This window comes from Canis lupus, chromosome 19 (genome assembly GCF_011100685.1).
Source record: "Canis lupus familiaris isolate Mischka breed German Shepherd chromosome 19, alternate assembly UU_Cfam_GSD_1.0, whole genome shotgun sequence".
In the NCBI taxonomy this organism is placed as follows: Eukaryota; Metazoa; Chordata; class Mammalia; order Carnivora; family Canidae; genus Canis; species Canis lupus.
Window position 1 is genome coordinate 51,444,540 of NC_049240.1, and position 21,113 is coordinate 51,465,652.

General features: G+C 38.9%; 1 protein-coding gene across 3 annotated transcripts in view; it reads right to left on the reverse strand.

Moving 5' to 3' along the window:
• The window catches only part of ORC4 (origin recognition complex subunit 4), an 86,765-nt gene extending 65,890 nt beyond the window's left edge, over window positions 1–20,875 (reverse strand). Inside the window, exon 1 of one of the 3 annotated variants that reach the window (XM_038565137.1) lies at window positions 20,729–20,875. The gene's annotated coding sequence lies outside the window, so the exon portion shown is untranslated. Of the gene's footprint in view, window positions 1–17,875; window positions 17,989–19,688; window positions 19,798–20,728 lie in introns of those variants that run through there. The other 2 variants (XM_038565139.1, XM_038565138.1) reach the window with 2 other exon arrangements.
• Window positions 20,876–21,113: the final 238 nt, after the last annotated feature.

Sequence of the window (21,113 nt, forward strand, 5' to 3'; positions counted from 1 at the left end):
ATAGAGGCAAAATAACATGCCACTTAACAGTTAATGGATAAATAAAAAAAAATTAAAGAATAAAAAACACACGGAGACAAAAACAAAACACAATATCCAAACTTTGGGATGCAGCAAAAACTGTTATAAGAGGGAAGATTGTAGCAATACAGACTTACCTAAAGAAGCAAGAAAAATCTTAAAACAATCTAACCTTACACCTAAAAGAGCCAGAAAATGAACAGAAGCCCATAGCCAGGAGAAGAAAGGAAATAATGAAGATCTGAGCACAATAATGGAAATAAAGACTAAAACCACAATATATCAATGAAACCAGGAGGTGGTCCTTTGAAAAGATCAATACTGACAAGTCTTTAGCCACTCATCCAAAAAAGGAGAGGACTCAAGTAAAATCAGAAATGAAGAGGTAACAGTCAACATCAAAGATGTAAAAAAGATTGTAAGAGATTATGAAAAACTATATGCCAACAAATTGGACTACCTAAAAGAAATGGATAAATTCCTACAAACAGATAATGCACCAAAACTGAATCAGGATGAAAAACAATGCGAACAGATAATTTACTAGCAATGAAGTAGAGTAAGTAACCAAAAAACTCCCAAGAAGCAAAAGTCCAAAACCAGGGACACCTGGATGGCTCAGTCAGTTGGGCATCCAACTCCCGGTTTTGGCTAAGGTCATGATCTCAAGGTCATGAGATTGAGCCCCACATCGGGCTTCACACTCAGCAAGGAGTCTGCTTGGGATTCTCTCTCTCCCTCTCCTGCTCACACATGAATGCTTTATCTCTGAAGTAAATAAAATATTAAAAAAAAAAAAAAAAAAGTTCAAGACCAGACAGCTTCAGAGGTAAATCCTACCAAATATTTAAAGAAGAGTTAACACCTATTTTTCTCAAAGTATTCCAAAAAACAGAAGAAGGATAACTTCCAAATTCATTCTATGAGGCTGGCATTACCTTGATACTAAAACCAAATAAACACTATAAAAAAAGAAAACTACAAACTGGTATCTCTGATGAACAATTACAAAAAACTTCAACAAAATAATAGTGAACCAAATGCAACAATACATTAAACATATCATTCACCAGGACCAGGTGGGATTTATTTCAGGGATGCAAGGGTGGTTTCAGTATTTGCAAACTGATCAACATAATACATCCCATTAACAAGAGAAAAAAATATAAACCCTATGATCATCTCAGTAGATGTAGAAAAATCGCTTAACAAAAGTAACACATCCATTCATGATAAAAACTCTCGACAAAGTAAGTTTTGATGAAACATATCTCAACATGATAAAGGCCATATATGAAAAACACACATCAAACAACGGGTAAAAACTGAGAGCCCTTCCTCTAAGGTCAGGAACAAGACAAGGATGTCCACTCTAACCAATCTTATTCAGCACAGTACTAGAAGTCCTAGCCACAGTAATCAGTTGTGGAAAATAAATAAAAGGCATTCAAAGTGGTAAGGGTAAGTAAAACTCATTATTTGTAGATGACCTGGCATTACATATACAAAATCCTGGGGGGGGGGGGGGGGGGGAGAAGAAAAGAAAAAGAAAACCCTGAACACCCCACCCAAACTACTAGAATAGATAAATGAATCGAGTAAAGTCGCAGAATACAAAAAAGCAAAATACAAAAATCTGTTGCATTTCTATACACTAATAATAAAAGTGCAAGAAAGAGAAATCAGGAAAAACAGTCCTATTTACATTTAACCAAGATGATATTCTATACTCCTGGACTATACGAACTAATATTGTTAAAGTGTGCATACTACCTAAAGTGCTCTACGGATTGAATGCAAATCCCTACCAAAACTAGCACTGTTCACAAAACTAGAATAACACTAAAATTTGTATGGAATCACAAAAGATCCTGAATAGCTAAATCAACGCTGAGAAAGAAGATATTACAATCCCAGATTTCAAGATATACTACAAAGCCATAGAATCCAAACGGTATGATACTGGCAAAACATAGACAAAAGATCAACAAAATAGAAAGTCTAGAAATACACCCATGCTTTTAGAGTAAATTATTCTATGACAAAGCTAACAACAGTATACAAAAGGGAAAAATGGTACTGGGAAAACTGGACAACTACATGAAAAGAATGACACTGGACCACTTTGTTATACAAAGTATACAAGTATACAAAAATAAACTCATAATAAAGATTTAAAGGGAAATCTGAAACCATAAAACTAAAAGAAAACATAGGCAGTAATTTTTGACATCGGCCACAGAAACATTTTTCTAGATGTCTCCTCTGGCAAGGTAAATAAAAGCAAAATTAAACTACACCGAAATATAAAGCTTTTGTACAGCCAAGAAAACTATCAACAAAACTAAATGGAAGATGATATCTGAAAATGATATATTGGATAAAAGATTAATATCCAAAATATATAAAGAACTTACCCTACTCAACACCAAAAAAACCACAATCCAGTTAAAAAGTAGGCAGAAGATCTGAGTAGTCATTTTCCTCAGACATACAGATGAACGAACACATGAAAAGACGCTCAGTATTACTAATCATCAGGGAAATAAAAATTGAAAACACAATGAGCTATCACTTTATACCTACTTTATATCTGTCAAAATGGCTAAAATTGAAAACACAAGAAATGACAAGTATTGGTGAAGATGTAGAGAAAAAGGAACCCTCATGTACTGTTGGTGGGAATGCAAAACTGGTGAAGACATGGTGGAAAAGAGTATGGAGGTTCTTCAAAACTATTAAAAAATATAATTTTTTATATATAATTACCAAATGACCCAGTAATTGCAATACTAGGTACTGACCCAAAGGATACAAAAACACAAATCTAAAAAGATATATATATACATATGTCTTTCTATATATTAAATATATATAAAGATATATATATTAAGTATATACTAAATGTTATATAATATAAAATCAAATATATTTATATTTAAATAAAAGATATCTTTTATATGTATAAAAGAATATATATAAAATATGTATTAAGGGGATCCCTGGGTGACGCAGCGGTTTGGCGCCTGCCTTTGGCCCAGGGCACGATTCTGGAGACCCGGGATCAAATCCCACGTCGGGCTCCCGGTGCATGGAGCCTGCTTCTCCCTCTGCCTATGTCTCTGCCTCTCTCTCTCTCTCTCTCTCTCTGTGTGACTATCATAAATAAAATAAAAATTAAAAAAAATAGAATTAAAAAATATGTATTAAGGATATGTATTCTTTATATGTATAAGGATATATATAAAAACATATCTTTTTTACATATATATCTTAAAAACATATATATATGTACATGTATACACACACACCTATGCATATTGCAGCATTATTTATAATAGCTAAGATATGGAAGCAATTCAAGTGTCCATCCACAGATGAATGGTTAAAGATGATATGGTGGAGACAATGGAACATTACTCAGCCTTGGAAAAACAAGTGAGATCTTGTCATTTATAACATGAATGAACCTAGACTTGACTCATATGTGGAATTTAGGAAACAAAACAAAAAAAAATAGAGACAAAAAATCAAACTCTTAAGTACAGAAAACAAATATGTGGTTGCCGGAGGGTAGGTGGGTTGGGGGATGGTTAAAATAGATATAAAGAAGACATTAAGACTACACTTATCTTGATGAGCAATGAAATAAGTACAGTGTTAAATCATATTAGACACCTAAAAGTAGTAATACATGTTAATTAAACTTGAATTAAAAAAAAGTAAATTTCATTTTTAAAACATAGTTCTTTCTCATTAAAACTAAATTTATAAAGATTATATGGTATCGTATTTGGCATACAAAATTAAAACGTTCTGTGTTTGAGTTAACACGATAGTCTGTATCGGTGAGGTTGTGTACAATGGAAGCAACACAGAATAATGGTACAAATACATATTATTATAAGGCTCAACTTTATACAGACTTCAATCTTGCAATTCCACTTCCAGAAACTTTCTTAAAAGAAATAGTTACAGACATAGAAAAATGCCTAAAAATATTTAATATATAGATATAAGAAAGAAAATTAAATGCCACTGGAGACTATGTCATGATACACAAACAATGAAAAACACTCTTCAACAACAGTCCTAATTAAATTTTAAATTATTTTTAAAAATTAAATACCATTGGAGGCTATGTCATGATACACACACAGTGAAAAACACTCTAAAACAATAGTCCTGACTAATTTGATTTTAAAATAAAAACAACAACAAAAACATGATATATTGCTCAAAATGGATCAGGGTTTTCTGTCCAAAATGTAAGGAGCTTGGAAGTTAACACTCCTATCCTCACAGCAAGAAAAAATCTGAACGAACTGAAAAAACAAGAACTCTTCTTAGTTCTGTAAGAATGGTGTCATAGGGCAAACTGTTTCTTCTAATATTAGACATACACAGGCACATAAAGAGGATCACAGCTTATTGGAGCAGATGCCCAGGAATAGAAACAGCACTGGAGGCAATTCCAAAGTAGGAAAACTGAAAATTTACCAAATTGCTGGAGCTCAATGTTTATAAGTTTAAGAGTTAAAAGCTCCAGGAAGGCTGAATCTTAGAGAAGACTCCACATTTTTCCATGTTTTTATCTCCAGGAACCCTACTAGGTTTGCAGCAAGGATCAGAAAATAATTTCCTCGTTTCAACAGGGATACCAAAAAAACAGTCATACTGAAATACATCTGGGAGAAGGAACATTCTGTCCTCCTTGTTTAACAAGGCTTGTCCACAAAGCAAGGTATTTTACCAGAGCCTAACTGACCTGGGTAAGGGAAATACCCAACTCCAGCCCCTTCTTGCCTTCCTGACTCACTTAGAGGGGGTAATGTGTGTTTGTATGGAGGGGAAGTTAAGCAGTACCTGTAAAGGTCACAGCACAGGGCATACACTCACACACAAAAAACCAAGACCTAATTATAGGAATATATAATGCTTCCCCACCCCCAACATTTTATTGCCATATAAATAGGGCTCTTGTACTAAAGTATTTAAAAGTGAAAGAACTCTCACATCCTGTTTTTGAACTCTCTAGAGAATTCCCCCCCCCAAAAAAAAGATGGAGATAAAAGCAAGAACACAAAAGAAATTTTAGCTTCTGACACCTATGAGTACAACAAACAATAAAACACAGCCTACCTTTAAGCTGAATAAACACGAAAACCTCACACTAAAGACTTATGTACACTCAGTTCTTTATACACAGTACATCATTTCTGGCTTTCAACATGTTACAAGGCATATTAAAAGGAAAGAAAAATGTAACTTGAAGACACAGAATGAGGCTCAGATCTGACAAAGATTTTAGTATTAACAGACTGGGAGTATAAAACAACTATGACCAATACACTAAGGGCTCTAATGGAAAAAGCACGTAACCTGCAATTACAGGGAAGCAAAGATGGAATTTCTAAGAATGAATCAAAAGGAAATACCAAAAATCAAAAATACTAAAAAATAAAGAATGGTCTGATATGGTTAGCAGTACAGAAAAGACATAAGAAAAAATGTTATAAGGAATAGAAATAAGGAATTAGGAATATCCTGTTACATGATGCCTGTACTAATCATTAAATGGTATAGTGTTCTTTGAAAATGAGTTTGTATTGCTCATGCATGTACACTGCAAACTCTAAAACAATCACTGAAAGTAAAAAACAAGTAGAATTTATAGCCTGAGAGAAAAAAAAAACCCTGAATAATGTAAAATACTCAATTAAACCAAGAGAAGGCAGAAAAAGAATGGAGAACAAAAAAAAGAAACAAAAGACAATTTTTAACAACAGAAAAACAGCAATATATCTGGTAGCTATTAATCCAACTACGTCAGCAAGGACTTAAACGTTTAAGTAAATATACCAAGTAAAAAAGAGACTGTCAGACTGCGTAAAAAAACAAGACCCAATTATATGTTGTCTCCAAGAAACCTACTTTACATATAATGAAACAAATCAAAGTATAGAGACAAATAAAGATATATGCTAATCAAAAGAAAGTTGAAGTAGCTACACTAATTTTGCTACCAATTTCAAAGCAGACAGACATATCAGGAATAAAACACACTACATAATGAAAAAGGAATTAATTCCCCAATAAGATATAACAGTACTTACATATGCGTGTCTAGCAGAGCGTCAAAAAACGTGAAGCAAAAAAATGATAAAAATACTATAAGAAATTGATGAGTCACTCATATACTTGGAAACATCAATATTCCTCTTCTGGTAATTTACAGAAAATCAAGAAAGATATACCTGAATTGGACACGACCATCAGTCAAATGGATCTAATTATATTTATAGAATATTGCATTCAACAAGAACAGAAAACACATTCTTGTCAAGCTCACATAGCACATTCACCAATGAAGACCACATTTTGAGCCATAAAATACACCTCACATTTGAAAGAATAGAGATCATATAAGGAATGCTCTACTTCATAATAGAAAGATACCAAGAAAATCCCGTAACGTAGAGATCACACAACACACTTCCAAATAACACATGGGCCAAAGGTGAAAAATCAAGAAAAATAGAAACTGAGAAGGAAAGTGAAAATGCATATGGAACTTACCAAATATAAGGGATGCAGCAAAGCAGTCCTTAAGAGGACAATTTATAGCACTGAACACAGAAAAGAAAAAAAAAAAACCTAAAAAAAAAAAAATCAATAATCTAAGTTTTTACCTTAGAAAACTAGAAAAACAAATTCAACCCAAACTTTGCAAAAGAAATAATACAAATTAGAATAGAAATCAATCAGGAAAATCAGCAAAATAACTGGCTCAGTTTATATTTAAAATTAACATCTTGCTAGCCTAAGAAAAGATTTTAAAATACATAAATAATGATTATCAGAAATGAAAGCAAGACCATTAGTACTGACTCTATGAACATTAAAATGCTGATCAGAAAAATTATGAACTCTATGCCCACAAATTTGATACCTTGATGAAAAGAACCAATTCTTTGAAAGACACCATCTAACAAGTATACAAGAAAAAACAGATAATCTGAATATATTTATATGTATTAATAAATAGCCTTCCAAAACAGAAATCATCAAGGCTAGATAGATCCACTGATAAACTCTACCAAACATTTAAGGAAGAAATGATATTAATTCTTTACAAATGATACCAAGTCTCTTGCAAGAAATAAAGGTAAAGGCAAACTTTCTAATTCATTGTATGAGGTAAGTTTTACCCTAGTAAGAAAAGCAGACAATGACATTACAAAAAAGGGAAACTATACAAAAGTATCTTTCATAAATACAGATGCAAAAATTCTCAAACAAAAAAATTAACAAGTTCAATCACACGGTATATAAAAATAAAAAAATAAAAAAATAATTAAGTGGGATTCATTCCAAGTATGCAAGGCTCATTCACCATTCCTAAAGCAAATGATGTAATTCATAACAACAGGACACATAAATAAGATTTTATCAAGAGATGCAGAAAAAACATTTATTTCATAAAATCTGCCACCCATTTAAAAATACACTAGGGACTGGGGCACCTGGGTGGCTCAGTCAGTTAAGTGTCCAACTCTTGATTTCAGTTGTCATGATCTCAGGGTTATGAAGTTGAGCCCTGTGTCAGGTTCTATCTATGCTGGGCATGAAGCCTAAGGATTCTCTCTTACCTTTTTCCTCTGCCCCTCCCCCACCCAATGCTTGTGCATGCCTGCATGCTGTATCTCTTAAAAACAAAACAAAACAGAAAAGCCAAAAATCAAAATCCCCAAAACACCAGAAATAGAAGGGAAAAAACATCTACAAAAAAATCTACAGCTAACACCACATTTAATAGTGAGAAACTACATGCTTTCCCACTAAGATCAAGAATAAGGATCACCACTGGCATTCAAAATAGTACTCGAACCCTTAGTAATGCAATAAGAAAAGGAAATAAAAGGTATATAGATAGGGACAAAGAACTAAAACGGTCTCTATTTGTAGATGACAAGATCAGATAGGTAGAAAATCCCAAAGAATACACATACACAAACTAGTGAAATTAATAAACTACTCTAGCAAAGTTGCAGGACACAAAGTTAATATACCAATGTCAACTGCTTTCCTATACACCAATAATGAAATGGAATTTTAAATTAAAAACACAGTATCATTTCTATTAGTACTAAAGAAAAACCACCCACAGAATACTCACATATAAATCCAGTAACATACAAGATGGATGTAAGGAAAACTATAAAACTCTGATGAAAAAAATCAAAGAGGACCTAAATAAATGAACAGATATTCTATGTACATGCATAAGAAGACTCAGTATTGTTATTGTGCCAGTTCTTCCGATCTTAATCTAAGGATTCAATGAAATCTCAATCAAAATTCTAAAGTTATTCTGTGGATATGATAAACTGATTTTAAATTTTACATGGAAAGAAAAAACACACTGAACACACAACACAATATTGCAACAGAACAAAGTCTGAGGTCAGAAACTACCCACTACAAGACATACTATATAAAGTTAGGCTAATACATAAAATTGACCTCTGGACAACAAGAGTTTGAACTGCTTGGGTCTATTTCTACAAGCTTTTTAAAATATACAAATACAGTACAGTACAGTAAATGTATTTTCTCTTCCTAATGATTTTCTTAGTAACATTTTCTTTGCTCTAGGTTACTTTACTACAGCATAAGTACATATAACATACAAAATATGTTACCAATTGCTTATGTTATAGGTAAGGCTTCTAGTCAACAGCAGACTATTAGTAGTTAGGTTTGGGGGGAACTTAAGTCATACACTCATTTTGAACTGTATGGGGGGTTGCAACCTGGGTTGTTCAAGGGTCAACTGCATAGTGTGGCAATGACAAAAGAATAGAAAAATAAATGGAACAGAATAGAAAGCCAGATACAGACGCACGTAAATATTTCTGACAAAGAAGAGAAGATAATTCAACAAAGTCTAATGGTACTAAAACAAGTGAACACATACGGGCAAAAAACTAGTTGGCAGAGAACATAAACCTTTCATAAAAATTAACTCTAAATGGCTCATAGACCTATACATTAAATGCAGAACTGTATAACTTCTAAAAAGGAATAAAGAGTGGGTGGGGGGATAGGGTAACTGGGTGATAGGCATTGAGGGCACACAATGAGATGAGCAGTGGATGTTAATGTTGGCCAATTGAATTTAAATAAAATTTTAAGGATCTTATTCCAGACTATAAACAAGATAAAAAAAGGAATATACAATAAAAAAAACCTATGTGACTATGGGTTTGGCATTTTTTTTTTTTTAAAGATTTTATTTATCTATTCATGAGAGACACAGAGAGAGAGAGAAAGAGAGAGAGAGGCAGAGACACAGGCAGAGGGAGAAGCAGGCTCCACGCAAGGGAGCCCGACGTGGGACCTGATTCCGGGTCTCCAGGATCACACCCTGGGCTGCAGGCGGCGCCAAACCACTGCACCACTGGAGTTGCCATATATATATATTTATATATTTATATATTTATATTTAATTTATATTTATATTATTTATATTTATATTTATATTTTTTTAAAGCAGACTCCACACTGGGCTCCAATGTGGGGCTTGAACTCATGAATCTGAGATCAAGACCTGAGCTAAAACTGAATCAGATGCTTAACTGACTGAGCCACCCAGGCATCCCTGGCAATGAATTTTTAGATATAACATCAATAGCACAATTCAGTAAAGAAAAAAACTGATAAACTGAATTTTATTTAAATTAAAAGCTTTTGCTCTGAAGAAGACACTGTTAAGAGAACAAAGATAAAGACAGAGACAAAATATTTGCAAAACACATATATGATAAAAGACTGGCATCCAAAGCGTACAAAAAGCCTTAAAACTCAAAAACAAAAAAGGTTTAAAAATAACAAAAGATCTGAACACTTTACCAAATAAAATACATAGGTGGTAAATAAACATATGAAAAGATGCTCAGTTTCATATATCCCTAGGGAATTGCATATTAAAACCATGACATTTCAGTCTACATGTATTAGAATGTCCAAAGTCACAATAATGATGACAAAAATGCTGCTGAGAACAAAGAGAAGAACTCTGATTCACAGGGTACCTGGGTGGCTCAGTCAGGCATCTGACTCTCGGTTTTGGCTCATGAGCCCCATAAGGGAATCTGCACTCATTGTTGAGTCTGCTTGAGATTCTCTCTCCCTCTCACACTCCTCTTTCTCTCAAATAAAATCTTAAAAAAAAAAAAAACAACACTGCAGACTAGCATGTAAAATGGTACATCCACTCTAGAAAACACTATGGCAGTTTACAAAATTAAACCTGCTTTTACCACACCAATCTGGCAATTATGCACCTTGGTATTTATCCCAATGAGTCAAGGACTTACATCCACACAAAAACCTGCACCAGACTATTTATAACAATTTTATTAAAAATTGCCAAAACATGGACGCAACAAAGATATCCTTTAATAGGTAAACAGATCAACAACTGTGGTACAGTTTCATCATAAGATGAAATCTTATTTCATGCTAAAAACAAATCGGTTTATCAAGCCAGCTTAAGACATGAAGCAAAGTTAGATACATACTGCTAGGGGAAAAGGACAATTTGAAAATGATACACATTGTATCATTCCAACTATATGGAAAAGGCCAAACTATGGAGATAGTCAAAAAGATCATGGTTGCCAAGAATTCAAGAGAAGGGAGGATGGTAGAGCACAGGAGACTTTTAGGGCACTTAAATGATTTTCTGTAACACCGTCACCATGGATATGATGGTACGTTTGTCAAAACCCTTACGTATGACACATTACAAACCTTAATCTAAACTATGAATTTTCCTTAATAATAATGTATCAGTACTAGTTCATCAATTGTGACAAACACATCACTCTAGGCAAGATGCTAATAAGGAAAATGGTGTTAACAGTAGGGGAGATAGGCCAGTGGGAATATATGGGAATTTGTTGTACTCACTAGTCAGTTTTCCTGTAAACCCTAAAATTGCTCTAAATGATGAGTTTTTAATTAAAAAAAAAAAAAAAATCCAAAAAGACAAGGATGGATCAAAGTCACGATCTTAACTTTTCCCGGTCATTAACTATGGTGACCCCAAAACACATGGGAAAATAACAGACCTCAAAACTCTCTTTTTAAGGACAATTTGTGAAAAACCCAGGTGGGAACACAAACTTAATGGAAGATTTGTGAAAATGAAATATAAGCACAAAAGGCAGTCAGTTTCAAGCTAGTAAAACAGGAAACTTGCAAGATGAAAAGCTGTATAAAATAAAATATATAGCTTTGGCAGAGCATGACCCTACAGGTGGTGTGTCTGCAAAAACAATAATGGCAATTCAAATGAAAGATTAGCTATTTTAAAACTAATTCATCTTTTTTTTTTTTTTTACCAGAAATCAGAAGAGTATCCATATATAAAAGCAAGCATACTACAATATGAAAATAAGAAAAAATACTTGTATTTTATTCATTCTTGTTAACACTGATCATGGCACTAGTTAGGAATATAATTCCCAGAGATAAGCACCACCTCAAAAAGAATCTGGAGTGAACTGGGGGAATAAGGACACCTGGGTGGGTCAGTTGGTTAAGTATCTACCTTCAGCTGAGGTCATGATCCCAGGGGTCCTGGGATTGAGCCTCCCATCCGGGCTCCCTGATTGGCGGGGGAGCCTGCTTCTCTCTCCCTCTACCACTCCCCTTGCTTATGCTCTCTGGCGCTCTCTGTTGAGTAAGTAAATCTTTAATAAAGAGGGGAGGGAATAAACTGAAATAGAAGAAGGGGAAAAACTGTCAATTCCAGATTTAAACTACCTCGTAATTTATCATGGTCATCTTATATCTCATTTTCCCATTAAAGCATTTCATAAAATGTAGTCTCATTGGGCAATCCTGTTCAAATAGGGTAAACACATAACAAGATCACTTAATGACGAGTATTTTGGGCAGCCCCGGTGGCTCAGCGGTCTAGCGACGCCTTCAGCCCAGGGTGTGGTCCTGGAGACCTGGGATCAAGTCCACACACTTGTGCCTGTGTGTGTCTCTGCCTCTCTCTCTCTGTCACTCTCATGAATAAATAAATAAAATCTTAAAAAAATAAAAAATAACCAGTATTTTAATTTGGGCTAGAATTCTTCTTCAAAAAATTGCAGCACTAAAGTAGTTAAATGGACGCCTCTATCCCACTCAATCAGAAGGCTCTATAGAGTAACAAATAAGAACTCTACATTGAGGAATGCCAGGCACAGCAGAAGATGAGGGTATCATTAAAAAAAAAAAAAAATCAGGGGTACCTGGGTGACTCCGTTGATTAAGCAACCAAGTCTGGATTTTGGCTCAGGTCATGATCTCAGGGTTGTGGGACTGGGCTCAGCATGCAGAGTCTGCTGGTTCCTTTCCCCCTGACTGCCTCCCCAGCTCGTTCTATCGCTTAAATGAATAAATAAATAAAATCTTTAAACATAAAACCAAATGTTGTGATTCTTGTGCTGTTTTCACCTGGTTCTCAAAGCACTGGAAATCAGGCTTATGCTGCGAGCAAGGTTTCTCATAATAGATACTAATGACATTTTGAATTACCTCTCTGTTGTGGGTGGCTGTCTTATGCATTCTAGGATGTTCAACAGCACCTGCAGCTTCTATCCACCAGATTTCAATAGCAATTCACCCTTAATAATCACACGTCTCTGGACATTGCCAAATGTCTCCTGGGGGTCACAGTATCACAGCAGAGAATCACTGACTTAGAGGCAAAAAATTGGAAAATTCTTCTCATTGGGCTCTTACTAGCCTAAGAGAAAAGGCTTCGAAATAACACACAAAAAAGCAGATATCGGGGTTCCCCAAACCAAATATGCTCCAACTAAATCTTTCCACAGGGAGATCTAGTAATATGTAGCAAGCCTCCGCCAAATTCACAGAGCATGAAATAGCTTCTTAATGCCCTTCACATAAATTTGAACACACGATCAAGGATCACAAGATAGCTGAGAAAAGCCTCTAAGATGAAAGCCTTTAAAACATCCTAACAGAAAGGATAACTTAGAGAAAACAGAGTAAGCAGGGTGAAATAAACTTCAAAATGTAACTTTAATACATGAAGAGAAAAAAGTATCAGGATGCCATTTTAAAAATGTAGAGATCAAAAGAGGTACTAGAAATTAAAAATATAACAATAGAAATTAAAATCTTAAATGTTTTTTTTAAATCCAGAAAGTAAAAAAAAAAAAAATCCATAAAGTGTCCAAGAAACTTAAAGCAAAAGAATGTCAAGAGAAATACACCTAAGAATATAAGATCTAATTGCAATTTCGGAACCAAAACCACAGACAAGGAAATTAGAGTAAAAGTATCAGAAACTTTCTCAGAACTAAGGAATAGAAGTTGCCAGAAAGAACCCATGAAATGTACAGCAAAGTGGATACCTATAGACTTATAACTCACATCACTAGGACTTTTTTTTTTAAAGGTTTATTTATTCATGAGACACACACACACACACACACACACACACACAGGCAGAGACACAGAGGGAGAAGCAGGGTCCATGCGGGGAGCCCGACGTGGGACTCGATCCAGGTCCCCAGGATCACGCCCTAGGCTGGAGGCGGCACTAAACTGCTGAGCCACCCAGGCTGTCCCACTGTGACATTTCAGAACACAAGGTATCCTAAAGAGAACCTTCTATAAACTTCAAACAAATAGGGTGTGGAAGCTTCCACTGAGAAGAAAAAAATGAAATGCAAAATGTTGAAAATAAGAATAGCATCAGATTTTATATCAAACACTAAAAATTCGCTCGCAATTCTGGAGAAAAAAACATTTCCAACTTAGAATTCTACACTCAAATAAGTTAGAGTAATCTAAAGACATTTAGAGATACCCAACACCTCAAAACATTTGCCTCTCAGCTACTGGAGACTGTGACCAATCAAAATGAGGATAACCATTAACCTCAGTGGGTAACTATTAATCCTTAATGATGATAAGGGACATTAAAGAAATTCTAAACCATACCCTCAAAAGAAAAAAGATCCCCAAAGAAAATTCAGATATGCAAAATTTAACACAAGACAAGGAATTACACGGAATACAGGAGAGGATCCATCACAGGATGGAGAGAGGTTGCATGAAGGGGTGACCATATCAAGCAGCCAGCCTAAACGGAAGACCAGAATGTTCTAGAAGAAATTACTCAATGATGGTTAAACTGATTTAAAACCCTATGGAGAGGATATGCTAACAACGAGTAGATCTTTTGGGACTGAATTAATGATAAACATTGAGAAAGTATACAGACATAGAATGATTATCAACCAAAAAGTAAGGTGTCACTGGAATGATGGAGGATGGTTTGGAAAAACCTCAATTTAAATAATCAAGACAGGAAGTCAACAGATAATGCCTAAAATGGAAAAATCAAGTGGTAGCACATGTTATTTGGAAATAGAAATACCACAAGAACCACGCAAAAAAGTTTAAAAGGTGTTTGCCCCTAAAGATGGGGAAATGGGAGCTTTAACATCCACCTTGTCCAACATCATACACTTCCCGAGGCTTAGCAAGGTGTGGGGATAAAGGCACAACCATTTCGGTCCACTGTGGTGCAACTCTAGTGAGCCACATTCTGGAGAATTAAACTTGAGATAAATAAATGTAATCTGTTTTTAACAAGCCATGTACAAGTAGTTACTACTTCAAGAACATGTTCTTTTAAATCATTAACTCAAAAACTGCTTGAAACTATTTTCTAAATTTTAACTCACCCAAGTGAGTGATGCCTGGATGGCTCAGTTAGTTAAGCATATGACTCTTGATTTCAGCTCAAGTCAGGATCTCAGGGTTGTGAGAAAGAGCTCTGTACAGGCAGGATCCCCACACTGTAGGCAGTCGGCTGGAGTTTCTCACTCTCTCCCTCTCTGCTCCTCCCCCACTTGCATGCCTGAGCTCTCTCTAAAATAAATAAATCCAGGGCAGCACCAGTGGCTCGGCGGTTTAGCGCCGTCTTCAGTCCAGGGCCAGATCCTGGAGACCCAAGATCAAGTCCCACATCAGGCTCTCTGCGTGGAGCCTGCCTCTCCCTCTGCCTGTGTCTCTGCCTCTCTCTCTGTGTGTCATTCTCATGAATAAATGAATAATCTAAATAAATAAATAAATAAATAAATAAATACAAATCTTCAAAAAAAGAGGCATGTATGACTTAAAAACTGTAAACTAATGTATGACTTAGGATAAAATACACGAGTTTGGTTGAAGTAGAAAGATCTTGAAATCAAATCTCAAAAATTAATAAAGAAAAAAAGAGGATGTTTCTACCCATGGTAATGGCAGATCAGAATGATCCTGCTGAAACCAACAAAAAAATCTTCACAATAGAAATCAAATAATAAAATAATAAAGCAGTATGAAATCACATGCCAAAATCTACAAAGTAAACCGGGGGTTGGGGGGGAAGGTGGGGGGGGGAGACACAAAAAACCCTTACTCAGCCACTTCTTCCTGAGGCTTTTTACCTATCCAGAAAATAAGGCTGAGAAAACAGAAGGCAGGCTGAATTCCTGGTTGCTTTGCAGGGCTACAAGAAAAAAAAAAAAAAAAAGAAAAAAGAAAAATCAAAGCACAGGACCCACCAAATGTGCGATGCAAACACATCATCACCCAAATTAAGTTGAGATCCTAAGAGCAACATTCCCAGGATTGGGGAGAACTTGATGTACAAAAGAACTCATAGGACTCAACACCTAAAGCCCTGCTTATTGTCATGTATACAACAGAAGTAATCTGAAGTCTTGCACATCAACTAAGTGACTTGGGACTGGTGGCACGCCTGCCTACTCATCTTTCCTAGGGAAACACGTCTTCTTAAAAAAGATACTGTTATCCTAAGACTTATATATTTCCATAATTTTTCAAATCCAACAACTAGCACACAGGCACAGAAGAAAAAAATCATGAACCAGCAGAAATAGACCCTTAAAAAATTAGAAACTGAAATTATCGGTCAAAAAGAAATTACAAATACTGTGCCAAAAAAAGCCACAGCTGTAATATTTAGCAAGTAGCTGAAACACTAAGAATTTGAATGATTTACTTCTTAAAAAGACACTGATCCAGAGATTCAAGTATCTCAATGAACACAAAACAGGTAAAAGAAAATTCTGTACAAACATCATAAAGAAATAGCAGAAACTTAAGACAAAGAAAACATTTTTTTTGCAGACTTCTTTCAAAGCAGCACGTATTAGATCGACAACTGACTGCTCAAAATCAGTAATGGAAGCCAATAAATAAATAAATAAATAAATAAATAAGCCTACAGTGGAACATTTTCTTCAAGATTCTGAAGGATAACCACAATCTACAATTTAAAAGGCCCAAAACATTCTTCAAGATTGAAGATGAATCAAGACACTATAAGGGAAGCAAGAAATTAAGATAATTGGCTGTCAGCACATTTGTATTAAAAATACTCTAAATAGTGTATTAAAAGCAAAATGAAAAAGATCTTCAAAGAAAATTCAGAGATGCAACAATTAATGAAAACTGAAAGTAATAAAAATATAGGAATATGTAACCTAAACACTGATGGTAAGAACAGTACTGTCCAAGTGAAATACAAATAGCGCTCATATATATAATTTAAAATTCTCTAGTACCTAGGTTAAAAAAGGTAAAACAAAGTAAATTCACTTATTGTAATTTCAGCATGCGATCATAATAAAAGGCTGAACTATTTTACAGTGTTTTCATACTAAGTCTTAGAAATCTGGTATTTGATAATTACAGAATATGACAATTCAGATGCTAAATTGACACCAGAAATACTTGACCTTATTTTTATCAAGTTCCCAGTCAAGAAAGTACATTTACGTGCCCAAGTTGTTCCAAACATACTTAAGGGTTTTTCAACAACTGAATCAAGTATCAATTTTCAAGTTTAAATTAACACTACATAAAACTAAAAATTCATTTCCTCAGCAACACTAGCCATATTTCAAGTGGACCACGCCAGCCATAAGCGGGCTAAGGCATTGGGGTAGCACAAGTATAGAACCTCTTACTTTGAGTTAAAGTTACAGTTTTAAAATACTAATAGCATATAAACCAGTAAAGAATGAAATGAAGATAAAACCATTCAGGGAGCGAGAAGTGCTCCAAGCACAGATAAAGTATTTGCCACGCTGGTCAAATCTTTAAGTAAAACAAAGAAAACCCAATAGAAATATTGTGAAAAGGAAAAGACAATTCAAAGAAGAAATCAAAATATCCAAAAAATGTTTCACAAAAGGCTCAAAGTCATTAATAACCAGAGCACTGTAAATTAAAACAATAACATAAAGCCACATTCATCATGTTGGCAAAAATGAAAAATATCAACTGTTGGTGAGAATGTAGGAAAAAAAGGGATGTATCATATATTGCTGGTGGGAGTATAAATTGATATATCTATTTTATAAAAGTTTGGCATAAGCTACGCTCGGCAAAAAATGCATGCTATGTGCATAAAAATACCATCATAAAAACATTCACAGCATCATTGCTTCTGATTGCTAAAAACAGGACACAACCCGAATGTCCAATATCAGGCTAGCTAAATTAACTATGGTTTATTCATAACAAGACTTTCTACACCACACTTACCATAGACATTACAAAAATGAAAAAAATATGTACAACAGCTAAAATCTACTAACAGGGTTAAATACTGATGAAACGAGAATACATAATGTGCAACCGTTTTAATAAAGGTGAAAAACAGGCAAAATTCATCTACATCGTGTAGGAAAGCCAACCTTGGTGGTTAACAAAATACTTAAAAACAGGAAATAATTACCCTAAAAATTACTTCAGTGTGGCGCTCCGGAAGTGGGGCAGCAGGAATGGATGGGGGAGGAGTAGGTAGGTCTCCAGCGCCAACGATGTTCCGGTTCTTGACTTTGGTTGGAGATCACCAGGCTGTTCACTTGGTGATTATTCACTACACTGCATACCTAGGATTTGTGCACTTTTTTGCATATTTCGTATTTTAACATTAAAAAAAAAATCTAAATTTGTTTAGCTAGGGCACTTGAATTGCCTTGTTCGAACTTTTTTTTCTTTTATAAAGTGGTAAATGTTTAGTTGCAATATAAACGAAATTTTAAGGCACAGGAGTGTAGTTTCCATTCCGTTTGACAAGACTACTCTATCCACAGAGGAAGTCGTAAGGCAGTGGAGTGTCTGTGGATAGGTCTACTGCCAAAACAGAAGTAAAATGTGGAAAAGTAGCAACTTTGACAGTGTATCCTAAAGAACCCCTTACGGAATCAACTAATACCAACACGACAAACACGGAGCACTCTAGAGTACTCGTCTCTCTCTCTCTCTCTTTTTTTTTTAAAGATTTTATTTATCCATGAGAGACCCAGAGAGAGAGGCAGAGACACAGGCAGAGGGAGAAGCAGGCTCCATGCAGGGAGCCCGACGGGGGACTCGATCCCGGGACCCTGGGGTCACGCCCGGGCTGAAGGCGGCGCTAACCACTGAGCCCCCCTGGATTCCCTGGTCTTAAAAGAAACCATAAAGAGTGATAGCCTCTCAAAGCACTTTTACAGAAGATTAACTAACTTAAAGATTCCAACGCTCCTAGTTAGGATTGTACGCGATGAATATGGGAAAAGAAACAGAGATATTTACTTTAAGAAGCCTTACTAACTAATGTGAATTCATGAATCCCTTAAGGGTTGCAATTACTATCATACGAGGGTAACATTTCCGGGGGGGAAAAAAATGGCATTTAATTGAGAAACCCGAGCCTCTAAAGCCGAGACAGGTAACCAAAGAAACTTAACGAAATATCCATTACAACAGGAAAAGGAAAATTTTCTTGTCCTTTACCAACTCTGACAGCACAGAGACGACACAACCCCAAATCCCCGTCCGAAAACGAGCAACGGGCGAGGTGTGGCCGCGGCAACGCCAAGACGCGGGAGGGGGAATCCCCCGGCTCACCCCCTCCCCAAACCCACTGCGGGGTTCCAGGAGGGGCGGCGAGGCGCGCAGCGCGGGTGGTGCAGCTAAGGCCCGAGTTGGCAGGATGCCCCCAGGATGCCCCCCGGGCGCCCGCAGGATGCCCCCAGGATGCTCCCCGGGCGCCCCCAAGATGCCCCCCGGATGCCTCCAGGATGCCCCCAAGATGCACCACGGGCGCCCCCAGGATGCTCCCCGGATGCCTCCAGGACGCACCCCGGGCGCCCCCAGGATGCTCCTCGGATGTCTCCAGGATGCCCCCGGGCGCCCCCAGGATGCTCCCAGGATGCCCCCCGCCCCGCTCTGAGCGGAAGCGGCAGCCAACAGGACCGCCCGCGGAGGCCGCAGCCCCCAGCCGCGTCCCGCCGCAGGACCGCCGAGCCCCCCCCCCCCGCCTCGGGGCGTCGCGGGGAAGCCGTGCAGGCCCGGGGATCCCGCGGCAGCCGCGCGGCGCGGCCTGCCCCCCGCGCGGGCCTGCCCGGCCTACACAAGCCTGCCCGCCTCCCGCGCTCCCAGCCTCCGCCACCATCCGTCCTCATCCCTTTCGAGTCGCCCTTTCGCCGCGGGCGAGACCCCGGCCTCCGTTTGGCGGCCAGCCCGCCGCGCCGGGGCCTCTCCCGGGAAAAGCCTGCCCTTACCGGGGAGGGGCGGGGAGGGAGGGCGGAGGAGGACTCCGGCGAGCACGAGAACCGCGCCGCGGCCGCCGCGCGCCGCGCAGTCGCCTCAGCTCCACCTGCCGCTGCCAACGGGACGCCACCACTCCCGGCATGCCCCGCGCACGCAGCGCGTCTCCCGCCGGGGCACGTGACCCGCTCGCGTCTCTCCCTCTCAGTCTCCCTCCCTCCCCCTGTGGGCCCGCCCACTTCCGCTCCTCCGCTTTCCCTTAGGAGCGAGGAGGGGGCGTGAAGCGGGGAGCGGGGAGCCGGGAGCGGGGAGCGGGGAGCGGGGAGGGGGGGAGGAGAGTTAAAGAGTAGCAACTTCCTCCTACTCCCCGCCCCCGCCCCTCTACCCCCCGCTACAACGTCTTCCGGGTCGCCCGCGCCTCGGAGGCTGCTGGGAGGCCGTCTCATTTCCTCCCCTCCCCCTCCTCCTGCCGTCCACCAACCAAGCCTCCCGTCAGGGAGGGACATGCGCAGTGGGCGCCTCCCGTCTCTTCTACCCGAACCCCCCCTCCCCCCCCCCGGCAGAGAGACCCCAGCAGCAGCAGCAGCTGATGATGAAGAGAGAGGCAGTGGCAGAGGGGGGGCACCTTTTATTTCTATTTTTAAAGGGACAGGACACTAATTCTGCCCCGCTTCAACCTTGAATCGAGGGGGGTGGGGGGGAGGCGCCCGAGTTCCTTCCCCCACCCTCCAGCCCCGAGCCCCGAGAGGGGGATTGAGCCCGAGGAGAGCAGGGGAAGAAGGAGTTTCTTCTTCTTCGCAAACCCCCATCCACGACTCCTACCCCCTCACCCCTCCGCCAGCCTCCCTCCCGAGCCCCCTCCACCCTCCTCCTCTCCGGCCGCGAGAGGGGAGAGAAAGAAGCAGAAGCCTCCCGGCAGCACAGCCCCTCGCCGCCGCCGCCGCCGCCGCCGCCGCCGCCGCCGCCGGGCCCTGGCTGGAGACATCTCCCTGCCCGCGCCCGGAGCCGCCGCTTGCCCGGCTCGCCGCCGCCGCCGCCGCCCCCCCTTTATTACCCTTTGTGTCATCCTCCGCGGCTCCGGGGAAGGCGCCCAAAAGTGGGGGGCCGGAAAGGTAAGTGCGTCCGCGGGGGCCCCGCCGCCGTCCCCCGGCTCCGACTTGAACTCCGGGGCGGCGGGAGCCGCGAACCACATACGCAGTGGAGCTCGCGGCGAGGAGGGGGTGGTGCTGGGGGGCGCGGGGAGGGGTGTGCGAGCGGGGCGCCGGCCTGTCACCGGACCGCGCCACTTTTATTTTTATTTGCTGTTGTCAAAAGTGGCTTCTCCCCTCCGGCTCACATCTTGATTGTGTCTTTGCTCCCCCCCCCGCCCCGGGGGGGGGGCGGCGTAGGAAAACAACCCCCTCCTTCCTCCAATGAGGCGCCAGGGAGAGAGGCAGAAA